The sequence below is a fragment of the Haemaphysalis longicornis genome, unplaced genomic scaffold (genome assembly GCF_048455015.1).
Source record: "Haemaphysalis longicornis isolate Haplotype H1 unplaced genomic scaffold, Haemaphysalis longicornis Haplotype H1 scaffold_184, whole genome shotgun sequence".
NCBI classification, from domain to species: Eukaryota; Metazoa; Arthropoda; class Arachnida; order Ixodida; family Ixodidae; genus Haemaphysalis; species Haemaphysalis longicornis.
This window is the reverse complement of record NW_027526285.1, coordinates 2,145-15,922: the sequence shown is the minus strand read 5'-3', so window position 1 is coordinate 15,922 and position 13,778 is coordinate 2,145. Positions and strand designations below refer to the sequence as shown.

The 13,778-nt window shown below is 44.8% G+C and overlaps 1 long non-coding RNA gene across 1 annotated transcript; it reads left to right on the top strand.

Annotated features, from left to right (window-relative positions):
• The first annotated feature begins 1,969 nt into the window (after nucleotides 1–1,969).
• On the top strand, nucleotides 1,970–4,127 carry LOC144166700 (uncharacterized). Its single transcript, XR_013321730.1, has 3 exons — nucleotides 1,970–2,296; nucleotides 2,358–2,461; nucleotides 2,531–4,127. It is a non-coding gene; the product is annotated as an uncharacterized LOC144166700 (long non-coding RNA).
• Nucleotides 4,128–13,778: the final 9,651 nt, after the last annotated feature.

Here is a 13,778-nt window from a genome sequence, read left to right as displayed (position 1 = left end):
ATAGAGAACTTTCTTCGGAGCATCGGTCAGAAGATCGTGTGTAACTCGTCCTGTCTAGCTTATTCGCGCAAAGATCAGCGGTCAGAGCTCCTCGATAAGTATCCAAAATCTGTAGGCTTTCCTGCAGTATTTTTGAGATGTTCTTATGAAGACTCAACAGTCTAATGCTACGTACCAAGCAGCGAGCCCACACGCACATCGCACAGCAGGAAATAAAACGGCAGTCTTCTATTTCTTTCGTTGTTGTCTTGTATCAGATGAATGTTTCTGGTTTGTTTTTTTCTTCCCAACGAAGTAATTTTTATGCACCGTCACAAACGTCTTATTAGGAGGTTTGGGGGTGTTTGGGAGTCTCACATTGTGGATATTTCCTTCATTTTGTATGGCATACATTCCCTTCTTCACAAATTGGCTTTCATTACGGCTGCGTGCAAGAATGTGCATAACCGCAGCGTGCTTTGTTTATTCACATGCAAATACAATGAGAAGGTTTGTGCTACGCCACCGCGATCGCGCCCCAGACAACGTTGTCCACAGTACTCGAAGGCGGCTTTTGCTCCGAATTTCTATCGTATCCATCGTTGTCATAACGAACTGACTATCAACCCGAACAATGATGACATGATTACGGTGTTGAAGGCCTGAAATACTCGCCAACTAACGCAATAAATAGTATACCTGCACATATTACAACAATCTAAACCGATGAATATTTCGAAGCAGGTCTTTATTGCTTTCCAACCCTTTCAGGCGCAAAGAACAAATCCTATTCCAGACAGGGTGGCGTTCTATCAATTGAAGAAAATTACTTTTACTCTCTTGTCTTGGTCTGAAGACCTGGCCCACTAACCAGCTCGATTTCATTGTTAAATAAAGTTTTCTACTCCTCCTCCTACTCCTCCTCCGGATCATCTTGAGTACAGTTTTTCTATAACGCATATCCGAATATCGAGAAGATATATGGCTTTGGAAACTGTACCCAAATATCCCTTCAGGTCTGAACAAACATAGTGTTATTGTATCTTTAACGTAGACGTGACTCGTTTCGCTCAATAAACCTGCTACTGGTTAGGAGCCTGGTATAAAACTAGCACGCGCCTATATACACAGTGGGTTATTTGGAACTCAATAACCCACAGTTTTTGTAGTCCATAGTGAATGTCGGCATACTTTCATGCCATCACAACGTAAAGCAATGCGATACAATACTTTGGAGCGTTCGGCAAGGTTTCGAAAACAGTTTTACCTAACATATGATTACCGGGAATCGTAATGCTTTCTGCCAAAGCCAACAGTCCTAAAGGCCTAGATTTCGTTTTGGTCTTCCATTTTTACTTTTGTCGGTCATGAGCAGCTGACTGTTCCCTTTGTTCGAAAGATTGCCTAATACAGAAGCTTACGCCTAGTTCCGACTCTTCGCGCTTCGCACTGGACAGGCTTCGCAAGCAAGGGGACGACGGCGGCAATGTTTCTTCCGTAGCGGTATCCAAAACTAAACTTTACCTCACACCATGAGCTCGTGTATGCGATTTTAAGCCTATTAATATGATAAAATTTACCCAAACGCCAATTCTGGTGCGGACGAGCATCAGACGTTGACTGAGCGCAAAGAAACAGCAGGGATAGCGAGCCTGAGTGAAGCAGACGACAAATGCGAGAATCCCTAAGCTGACGTCGCAGCGCCGCCCGTGTTCGCGCTCACCGCCAATAGCAGCCGGTACCCAACTTTAGACGCGTACGACAAGTTTACGTAGTCATTACTGCATCTAAGAACCCAACACATCTGTCTAGACTTCGTTTCATCTCACATATCTGCGCACAACGCCACCAAAACATACAAAGCACCGAAGCAAACACGACAAAAACAACGGGAGGCTGTGTAGTCCAATGCACCGGCTCATTCCACTGACGAGAGGAGCGCCGAGTGGTGGCGCCACCCGTCCAGCTGCCCGGTCCCTATACACAGTAGCGTATAAGGGGAGGAACGGCTGGAAACGCTGATTGGTTAACAGAAATCAACGCTCAAGAAGGCGATCCGTCTCCCTAGGCGACCCAGGGTGCCTAGGGAACCAAAAAAGGTCCCCAGAAAGGTCCCTGGCCGTACGGCGGCGCCACCGCGCTGCGGCCGCGGCCGACCGGCCGAGCCTGCCGGCACTGCCGGTTCATTCATTCGGCTCCGGTGCTTGCGGCGGGCGGTTGCACGACGTGCTGCTCGCCGGTGCCCACTTTTTTGGCGCGAAAATTGCTTTGTCATCGCCCGTCGGAACGAAATCGTGGTTCTGCAGGAAATCTCAAGGTAGCAGTACATATTCCCGGCAACAGGGTTTTGCCCCCTTTCTTATTTTTTTTTTTTCCAGCTGCAGCAGGTGCACGACGTGCTGCTCGCCAGTGCCCCTTTTTTGGCGCGAAAGCCCATCGGAACGAAATTATGGTTCTGCCGGAAACGCACAACAGTCTCAAGGTAAGCAGTACATATTCCCGTCGAAAGGGTTTTGCTTTCATGTGTTTTGCCTTTTTTTTTTTTTTTCAGCTGCAGCAAAACGTGCCACCCCATGGCACGCCGTGATGGTTTTCGCGCGCTGAGCCTGAGCCGCAAGGACGGAGGTAAAGTAAAGCCTGCGCAGCAGCGATCTGCTAAAAAATGGACGTTGCGCGTGAAGCTGGTGGCCGTTATCTTTTCTTCTTTTCAAGGTGCAGCACGTGGCGATCCATCGGCGGCCGCAGGGGACCGCAAGAATCCAAAAACCTAGGACGGAGGTAAAGTAAAGCCTGCGCAGCAACGATCTGCTTAAAAATGGACGTTGTGCGTGGACCTGGTGGCGGTGATCTCTTGTTCTTTGCAAGGTGTAGCACGTGGCGTTCCATCGGCGGCCGCAGGGGACCGCAAGAATCTAAAAACCAAGGACGGAGTTAAAGTAAAGCCTGCGCAGCAACGATCTGCTTAAAAATGGACGTTGTGCGTGGACCTGGTGGCGGTGATCTTTTGTTCTTTTCCAGGTGTAGCACGTGGCGTTCCATCGGCGGCCTCAGGGAACCGCAAAAATCTAAAAACGAAGGTAAGGCACGCTCTGCTGCTGCAAACTGACCATGGCATTGTGAACGAAGTTTTCTTTTTTTTTTTTCTCGCGTGGAGTTGGTGGCGGTGATAATTCTTCTTTTCAAGATATAGCACGTGGCGTTCCCTGAGCAGCCCCAGCAAAGGACCTCAAAAATCCGAAAACCAAGTTAAGCCACACAGCAGCCCGCGCTGCTGGAAACTGTCCTGTGTGTACACAATATTGTTTTTGTTTTATTGCTTTCCTTCCCTTTCAAGGTGCCACCTGGAGTACGGCTATCACCGCAGCAACTGGTATTACGCGCAGCAAAATTCTGGAAAGCAGGCTGAAAACTGGCGATTTAGGCAAAGTGGCACTTTTGTTTGGCGTGACCACAGAAAATTCTGCCGTGTCGTCGTCCAGCGTGGCAAAATTTGGACCTGAAGAAAATCTGCAACAATTTCGAGCTAGGTAGCAGGCAGCTAAAAGCCGTTGATTTACGTAAAGTGGCATCTCCTTTTGACGCGTTCACAGAGCAAAAATCTGCTTTGTTTTTGTCCGTCAAGTAAAAATAATTGCGTATCACGAGAATTAGCATAATAAGAGTCGGAATGAATTTTTGTGTTTGCTTGTTCGGTGTACTTGAGAACAATAAATCTGTCAAGTGCTTATCTGTGGTCTTTCCTTCGTGGTATGATGAGCCCCACTGGGCGTTTATATGTTCCACATATAATTATGACCGTCAAGAGGCAGTTCACCCCCGCAAGGACTTGTGGGCTGCTGCAATGCTTTTTTTTTTACTAATTTAATTTTATCAACAAACGAGCTATTGCGCTTCCGTTTCTATCCCATGGCCCCCGGCCAGCTCTATATGGGATAAACATGTCGGAAAAATAATACCAGCTGCACTTTATTCTGGCACAGAAGGATGGCGGCAGGCATGCTGTTATTGTGTGAACTTCATGCTAGCATTATGGCAGAGCTATCAAATGAAACCAGATGCCCCACTGCAATAATGCAATCAGTTGTTGGTGGCTTGCAACTTCACCTAGTCCCTGTGGTGTCCCGAACAGAGCACGAAAACGTAGCTGGCAAGCCCCCCCCCCCCCTTTATTTAAATTCTTTTCTTGTTTAATAAGAGGTTTTCATTGAACCGAACCTAAACCATCATCTTGGTGCACAGCCTAGCGGTACTTCAGTCGCAACACGTACCTGATCGTGCAAAGTGCATGCCACACAAGCTCATAGCATGTGGTTGTTGCATTGACGACTTAAACACAAATCGTTAATTTAGCCATCTGTGATGAATGCAGAATTGGCAATGTTTCATAGCACTGTTTGACATAGAATTTGCAAGCTTCGTGTTATAACGAGTCTTTGGGAAGCTTGCCATTAAATGACCTGCCATCAGATACAAAGATGCATGACTGAGTATGCTAATAACTGCAGAGGAGCATTTCTAGCCAAAATGCTTGCATCTGCCCCTATAACCTCACACCTCTCTTTTGTTATTAGTTTTTAACACTGAGTAGTCGACACCCTCCTTCATGTGTTGTGTTTTCATTCCTGCTGGCACATCGCCAGGCACCGTGCCCCAACAAGGGCAGATTAATGTTGTCTTGCACACTCCGAAAAGGCCAACCTGGCACATTTACTGGCTCCACTGTCCAAATGCGATAAGAAGTGAATGCTAAGCATCAATGGAAATTTACCCGCCGCAGTGGCTAAGGCGTTGCGCAGCTGAGCACGAGGTCATGGGTTCGATTCCCGGCCGCTGCGGCCGCTTTTCTGATGGAGGCAAAAAGCAAAAATGCCCGTGTGCACGAGATTTCGGCGCACGTTCAAAATCCCCAGGTGGTCAAAATTAATCCGGAGCCCTTCACTACGGCATGCCTCATCGCCTGTGTTGCGCCGGTGCATTAAACCCTTCAATCAATCAAATCAATGTAAATTTTTTGCGGTATCACAAATTGGCTTTCTTGAACATTCACAGTTGAGCACTGCCTGCTGTTGGATGGTACTTTTAACAAAGATAATGTTGATGCATACTGAAACACAATGCTCCAGTTCTGCTGTAATTATTGAACAAGTAAAAGGAGTTTTGGGTGATACAGAACGCCCAGGCTGACATATCTTGTCACTGACAGTACAGTAGGCTCTCAATAACTTGAAGTCACTTAATTGGAAGTAATGTGCTGGTTCCGGCAATTTTACATGCAATTCAACGGAAGAAATTGCTTGATAATTTGAAGCTAGAACCCATTATATTAGTTAATTGGAAGTTATATTGAATAGAAACATCAAGGTGACTGTCATTTCTCGATAAAAAACCATTTTCAAGTGTCGAAACAGCGCCCTAATTGTTCTCTACTGATGTCGGTGCCATCACAACTAAGGTAGTGCACTGTTGATAAAGCAGCAGGCTAGTTCAGACTCTCGCCAATGTTCACATCTCTTGTGAGGCCCTCAACCTTCTTTGTTTCTCACAGCACTGTGTGAGCAGTTAGGTGAACATTTGAGGCTTTGATTTTAGCGATAAGTCTGCACTATCACGACAACCCATGACATATAAGCTCGACTTCACAACAAAAGTCAAGATTCTGAACGAAATGAAAAAGAGAACGAGTTGCGGACTAATGACAATGCTGTTCATTGCAGGTGCATTTTGTTCAATTGAATTGTGGTCCCTGTGGACTTCGTATTATTGGGAGTCAACTGTGCCTTCAAGCATGAAAGCAGTACTGAAGCTGGATGTTTGCTTCTAGGTGTGCTCAGACAATAAAACATACAACATATGCGTTGTAAAACACCTATATACGCTCTTTGACTAGAGCTTCTTGAGTTCAATTATCAAATCAAAACTTTATTTTATAGGAGTGAAAGTGAGGGAACAGGAATTACGAGAAGGCACATTGACTTCTAATTTTTGTTCATGTCACAAGTATGTGATGCTTTCTTCCTCAAGTCATTGAACATGCATTTTATGTGCATTTCTTTTCTTTCTGAATCTTGAACTGTGAGGAGACTTTGTCCATGACTGCTGTCTACGAGAAGGGTCACGCACCCCTTAAGCCATCAATGAATGGCTTTCTTGCTTGGCTCCCTTTCACCGTATAGGGATGAACAAGTACAGAAGTGAAAGGAAATCCAGTTTTGGCCACGTAGACGGGAATCTTCCCATCTGTTTTTCACATCCTTTCAAGTCAATACAGCTGATTCTGGAACTTCCCCCGTGGAATCGTTTGCCGGTTAAAAAAACGTCTTCTCACACAGCTATCGACAGCTGAAACAGTCGAAGAGGCTGAAATGCCTAGTCTCAATGCAGCATGCACAACTTTAGGCTGTTTTTTTCTTTTCTCTTGTGATGCTGAAGCATTTCTGGCTATCGTACTTATCAAAAGGTTAAATTTATGCCTCTGCATCCGCATGTATCTCTTGGTACCAAATCAGAAGGGGGATCATCCCATTCTTTACATGAGTATTGCACTCCACACCGAATGATCTCTGTGCCTCATAAGAGAAGGGTCATGATCTCTCTGCTCATTCTGTTCATCACACTACCGATGAGCAATATCAAGAGAATTCCACTCTTCACATAAGTGAGGAACAAGACGAAGCACCATTGTCTACCACAAAAAGCAAGATCCTGCTCCTCAATTCCTTCCTTGATCATACTAGCAAGGAGTTGGGTAAAATGCAAAGTCCATCATGAGGAGCAGTTCAACTCTTCAATGGTCAGCCTCGAATAACAAACACAAGGCAAGGAAATGAAGGGATGATATGCACCATGCAACACCGTGCACGGCTGTTTTTTCTCCTTTTGTCTGAGTCTTCAAGCTGACTGTCGTAGATTCAACATGCAACAACTGGCTCAGATTCTTCCTATTTGATGCTGAGAAGGGAATCCCACTCATCACACGATAAATCATTGTTAAACACCACTGTTCATTAAATGAGAGTAGCATCATGATCCTGCTCTTCAATTATGATCCCCAAGTTAATGAGTAGTAGTAGTATACCTCAGACCGACTAAAGATGTTTCTTAACTTCCTGCCTTTTTTTATCCTTTGTATATTACAATTTCTTATCTTTACTACCTAGTTCATCATACAATTGTTATGGCCCAAGACATGGTCCTTCACAAGTGGTTGCAGCTGTGGAACCGCATCATTCACAATAAAAAAAAAAACTCTGACGAAAGTGGAGCAAGTTTAACAGTACAATGAAGGTGCGCAAATGCTGTTTAATTGCCTATTGTGTAAGTGCTGCAACGGTGCCTTCTGTTTGAACTCAAACTGGCTGGAACTTAATTGTAACATCAGTGTTTGGAATTACTTCTAATGAATGGGAAATAAAAAATGTAAATATGCTAACAATGCTGGTAAAAAAGTTAGGCTGCTTTGTCTGAGCATGACAATTCCTAAAGCTAATATGTGTAAAATTAATGGGCCAGGTGTTATCCCCCAGCAAAATCTATCTGCTGGGACCATTTAAAACAAAACTAGTTCCAATTTGGACCCACGTCGTTCAGATGCTTGTTTGACCTGGTGCCTGGACTCCCAGACGGAGCCATTTTTAGATGAAAGGAGAGCCGGTGACTCCTAAATAGTTTGGACATCGAATGAACCGAGAACAGGGACAGTTGGTAGCATACAACAACCACCGCTCCCACCGATTTCCAGAAAGTCGGCTTCGCTTCGTGCACGAATGCATCGATCGGAAGCTATCGCTCGCTCATCGCTCGCGACGCTTATAATGTATTAATAATGACACTGTAACTCACCAACCTAGCCTCCCCCCGTCCTCCCTCGTCTTAGCGGTGTGCAATGCAAGCTTTTTATAAATTCAAAAAGCGTCTGGACAGGATGATCGAGTTTGCTTTGTTCAGTTTAAATTTCCTTGACTCATTTTGAAGCTGATGACCTTCATTGGTCGCCGTGCATCGTAATTTCGATAGGTATAACCAGTGTACAGAATACCGCCTTCATTCCTAGCTATTAGGTGAAGAAATAAACTATCGCCTCTGGTACTGGGGGCGCTGAGTAAACACACGTGTTTTAAGCCTAACGCAAAAAAATGAATAATAACATTTCCGTTTCTGCATACATCCCACCCCAAAGGAGCGTCAAGCGTGCTCTGCACATCGCTTTCCAAGTTTTGAGGTTCCTATGAGCTGACACGACACTTTTCATCAGCATTTCCGACTTTTCGTTAACAAGCACGGAGCGCGCACGTGTTTGCTTTGTATTTTATTCGATTGCCTCAGCAAAATAAGCCCCAGTTCTGCATAATTCTTCTATTTTTGGGGCGAAAGATGAGCCGTACTACCGGCCGCTATTAAAACGTGATAAAAGGGCCAGATGGCAAAACATCAGCATTTCAAAACATACCTCAGTTACCAACGTACATGCATGGTTGCGTATATATTCCTTGAAATCATGATACGAGAGTTCGTCCCATGATGCACATCGTGGGGCTCAAGTGCACCAAATACAATTGCAGCAAAAAGAAAGCTCCAAAATCTTCTACTCAGATAAAAATAAAGTGTAAATGCTAAACGGTAAGAGCTAGCTTAAAGATGCATAACTTGCATTCGGCGTTATGTTTGAACATGAGTGGATTAATTAGGAAGTTTCAACTTAAAAAGTGTGCTATATATGCTTCTCGCTAGCTATTTTATAAGCTAATTCAGTTTAAGGCACAATCTGTGTGCTTTGTGGATGTGTACTTGATTGTTACCTCATCCTGTTTATCCCACTGATGTCAGCAAAATGCGATTCTCTATACATACGAAAAACTATGCAAACAATTTATAGCAAGGAGGACTATATTATAATCCTTGTAAGATAAGTTTGATTAAAAGCACCACGATTCAATTTGCTAATTTACAGACAAGGGCAGCTATGTGCAAATGCTGCTGCTCTATGGATCCATAGAGCAGCAGGTTAGGTTAGGTTAGGTTAGGTTAGGTTAGGTTAGGTTAGGTTAGGTTAGGTTAGGGAACCACCTGGGTCTCTCACCACAGCAAATCGATCACTGTCACCTATGGATGTGAGTAAAAAAAGTGTAGAGGGGGGAGGCAAACCGAGAGGCACCAAACCCCCTGTGTTACAAAAAAAAAAGACATGTAATAACATAAATTGCTTCCCTCTTCACAGGGAACTGATACAGGTGCTCTGTGCCACGAAAGCTACCAGATTACATTTAAACAATGCTACAGTTATTGCAATATTTTGCTTTTATTTAGAGGTTTACTTATTTAGACACCATTTATTTGAGGTACGTAATACATGAATACATGTTCAGGTATGATGACATGCACTATCAGGTAACGCGTATGAAAATGTGACCGCAGTCTTGGGATCAAACTAAGGGAGTTTTATGCGATGAAGCCAGGTACAGGCTATGAGGCATGCCACAGTAAAGTGCTAGAGATATCGCAGTATTGGATGACAACTGTACTGTTGACCATGATGCATTATGCTTTTGCTGAAATAGGTTCGCACTTTTTTGCTGAGTTACTTTCAGTTAGTCCATTAACTGATCAATCAACCGAACATAAACTCAGGGGTTTACTGCCTTGAACATATAAGTGAACTGTAGAGTTGATTTTAAGTGAGTTACTCTAACTGAGTTAGAATTGATTTTAAGTGTGTTACTTCACACAGTATTTTTGATCAGTGCACTACGTTCCTTTTGCACAGATGTAAAATATACATTGAGATCATGATCTATGAAGCCAGTCATGGTGAATGTGCTATGAAACTGCAGTCATAAAATATGCCTTATATTTTATTTGCATACATTTCCCAGTACGGCTACTCAGCATCTGTACATATTCTGAGTACGCATTTGCTTGATATAGAAGGCATAATTTATAATTTGCCTTGTAAAGTCCCTAAGAAAATGGTACGCCGCAGAGTTTCCTTTAAAAATTCTTACAATCTTTTAGGATGGCCATAACCACCATCATGGGGGTATTCTCAATGACAGTAAGACGTTTCTGCAGGGAAGTGTTATTTCTGAAGAATGCAGCAGCATAGCGAAAATAGGAAAACACTAGTGCGACTCTAGACGATACGAAGCTCATAATATTTGTGTAAGTTTCCCTGAAAGATGGCCCTCAGTCAGCAGTGATGAGCTTCCAATTTTTCTCGACAACCTAAACTCTCCTGTGACGCTGCAGTAAAACTATAATTGTGTGACAATTCAGCTTCCACTCATCAGGATATTTCAGACTAAAGCCCCTACTTTGAAGTGAAGCAAATTGCACTTTTCTTCTGGTCAGGCATGAAGAGAACAGTATATATACTCACTCATTTCATATGCAAGTATGAACTGCACTGATCTTCCATTGTTTGCAAAAATGTGATTGCCGTCTTCGGATAAAAAAGCCAAGGTAGTTTTACACGCTGAAACTAGAAATGGCTACAGGGAATGCCATAGTGGATGCTGGGAAATAGCACTCTTCGATGAACTCTACTTCTGACCATGTGTTGATGATCTTTCCTAAAATAGGTTCGTATTTTTGCTGCCAAGGTTTTAAGTTACTTTCACTTAATCCATTTGTCAATAATGCTATACAGTGTTCAAAAGCAAAAAATTCTGTTTGAAGTTTCCCATTTGTGGCACACCATTCTTCAGTTGGATACGCCCAAGGACACCGCAGGTTTTTTGCTAACCAATCAGTTGGTTTGTATTTTTTTTTCCACTCAGGCCAACAGGAAATTGTAAATTGAATAAAAGAATTCTATTTGTTCCCAGGACTTCGCTTAAACACATGTATCACCAGCCATTTATAGCATGGTGCAAACTGAAATGATTAACAGAAGTCAGCACGTTTAGAAGTGGTAGTGCACTGAAAATTGCACTTGATGGGAACAGGATGCGTCTTTCAGTCACAGTCATTTTCAGTGTAGTTTTCTTTTTTGCTTGCAGCATGGCTACATATTCAGTGGCTGCAGGTTTGCATGAAAAGTAAACAGACACAGCTGTCAAAAGATGTGGACACACTTTATTATTGAGGGTACATGGGTATTGGGTTCAGACCTTGAAATTTATTTATACTCTAACAAAGAATAACTTTAGGCAGTGCCATCCTCTTGCAGTCTTGCAGGCAGTTCATTGTACCCTTGTTTGCACAACGCCAGCAATCGCAGCATAGGCGTCTCTGCACTCCTTCCCGTCATGCTGCAAACCTGTAATGTTGAAAGGAAACAAAATACAGGGTACCCACAAGTGTTCTGTAATGACAAGCTTATCATTCACTGACAAGGAAACAGCATGGGTTGCTAAGGCATTTTGCTACAAAAGGCACTGAAACAGGGCAGGTTTCATGCAGTACTATTGTGGACCCATAGAGCACCTTCTGTAAGAGCTCGGTAGTCGTGTATACGATGCACACCAACGGTGGGATCCATTTGTGTACTTCTTTCCAGACGTGCCAGGCAGACAGGCGAGAGATAATCGAAGCGTGTAACATTTGAAAACTGGGAGGCGATTGTGTTACATCGCCAGTACTTTGTGACAGAGTTCGCCTTCTTAACCAGTACATGCCGCCAAACACAAGTGCGGCATTGAACTTGATGTTCCTCCTTTATGAAACTCTGTTATCAGTTCGGCAGTGGTCCATAGCTGAAGTATCATGTGTGTCAAGTAAAAGGCTTTACCAGTGTTTGTCATATGAGGGGGGCGGGGGGAGAAGGGCAAGGAAGTACGTTCAAGTGGAATGTGTTCCATCTCTTTTCTTCTGCTGATGCCAGCGTTTATGTTTAGTGCACATTCCACAAAAAACTAGTTGCGAATCATCACTCGACTTGTCTGCTTCGTTCGTCCCAGTCTTTTTCGTGCTGTTGTTAAGATGACACATACCAACTCGCCCAGCTCACTCCTCTGGATATGTTACGGTTGGCTATGCTACAGCTAGTAAAATATGAGCAACCACACGTAAAGCCATACGATAAAAAAGCTTTCAAGGTGGGATTTACTGCAATAACTTCTTGTGCAAGAAGTTACTCCGGTAAGCACTCAGAATGATAAAAACCAACTTGATGTGGATAAGCAGAGTCCAATCATAGTGCTGTTGCAAGGGCAAAAGTTTTTGGCAGCAGGCACACGAAATTGCAGAACCAAGGAGGAGTACATGTACATCTCAGAGCAGCTCACAGGCTTCCGGCAGCACCAGGCTGCGATGAACTCCATTGCCAACGTAATGACAGAGCTAGAGCACACCCAGACTACCAGGCAGGTGACAGCCCTTGTGCTACTTGATGCAGTGGCGTAGCCAAGGGGGGGGGCTGATCGGGCTTCAGCCCCCCCCCCCCCCCCCCCAAATTTTTCCGGCCATCGCCATGCTGCCTGTATCCTGTATGCCTGGTACGTCGCCTGTGAACAAAGCGGCATATTTTCGAAAGTGCCACTAATGGCACTTTCCACGAAATGCTACGAAAATGCCACGAAAGTGCATGTCTACCCTTCGCATGGAAGGGAGCCAAGTCCGGCCGTGACAAAACGAAGCGCCTGAGGGGTGCGAACCGCTGAGGGATGATTTCGGAGGGGTGCAGCCCCAAAAGCGACGGCGCCTTCGGGTAAGCTCAGCGCACAAGACGCCAAAGGCATGCGTTGTATCCCTTTGTGCGAGACATGCGGCAAGACTGAGTTGTTCTCAGCAGAGGAGATTGACTCGTCCGGGGAAGCATGGAGTGGTCTGCACCACGGTCCGCACTAACTCGCGGCGGAAAAAAAGAGGGACCGCCAGCCATTGATGGTTGAAGACTGGTACAATGCAGGCCCGAAAGGGAACAGACGATCTTTGTATGTTAAGCAGAACAATGTGCAAGCGGCAGTGGCTGATCACGGCCGCTCCCTCTCCTAGAAAGGGGGAGATCAAGTGGCCGTGGGCACACATTCAAGACTCGTGCAAGGTAACTGAAGAATGCGATGGGCTACGTAATGGGTGAAACGTGCAGTTTAGCTGAATGAATGCCGTGCGCGGGCAGAGGGCCTTTGCGATTGAGACACACCGCAAGGTACGCCCCTCTTCCTCGCGTCAGCCCTTCATTCTTCCTTTTTAACGTTTCTGTCGAGGCCCGGAGGGTTTTGTTGGAGTGGGCTCAGATTGCGCGCACTGAGTGTTGTCCCCTTCCGATGGCGATGTTGCGACAGTCAATTTCACCCCCGCGATTAGGCAGATTTGTTCGGCAGTATTCTCCCCTAACCTAGGAAACTGCAAAACAGCGGGTCGACAAAAAGGGCTGCTGCGGCTCCCCGAGCCAGTTCCAGACTTTATCCTAAATGTGAAGGCACGACGGTCACCAGCCCTGCCACAGGCAGACGGCGTCGCGACAGTAACAACGATCAGATGGCCATATTCGACCTCTATCACAACTAAAGCACCTCCGTTGCGTCCACGATCGCTTTTTCCCAGGACGGCGGCTGCCCAGAGCAGTGTATATTCAGGGGCCGGAGTCACAACAGCGATATCGAATAGTAAGTCATTTTCTTCCAGTGACTAATCCTTACATGATCACTGATGTCTTTTGACGATGGAGGTTGCATTGTACGTTAAGTTGTGCGGTGCAGATCAATTATGCATTCTTTGATATTTAAATATTCACTTCGTAATATTTACACGATGCCACAGTACCTTGTGTCTCCGAGCTAAAAAATGTCTATCTTGTTTTATTCCGAATGCAGTATTTGCGTTTGAATTGGTAATTGAAAGCACCCACGGTGGAGCGGATA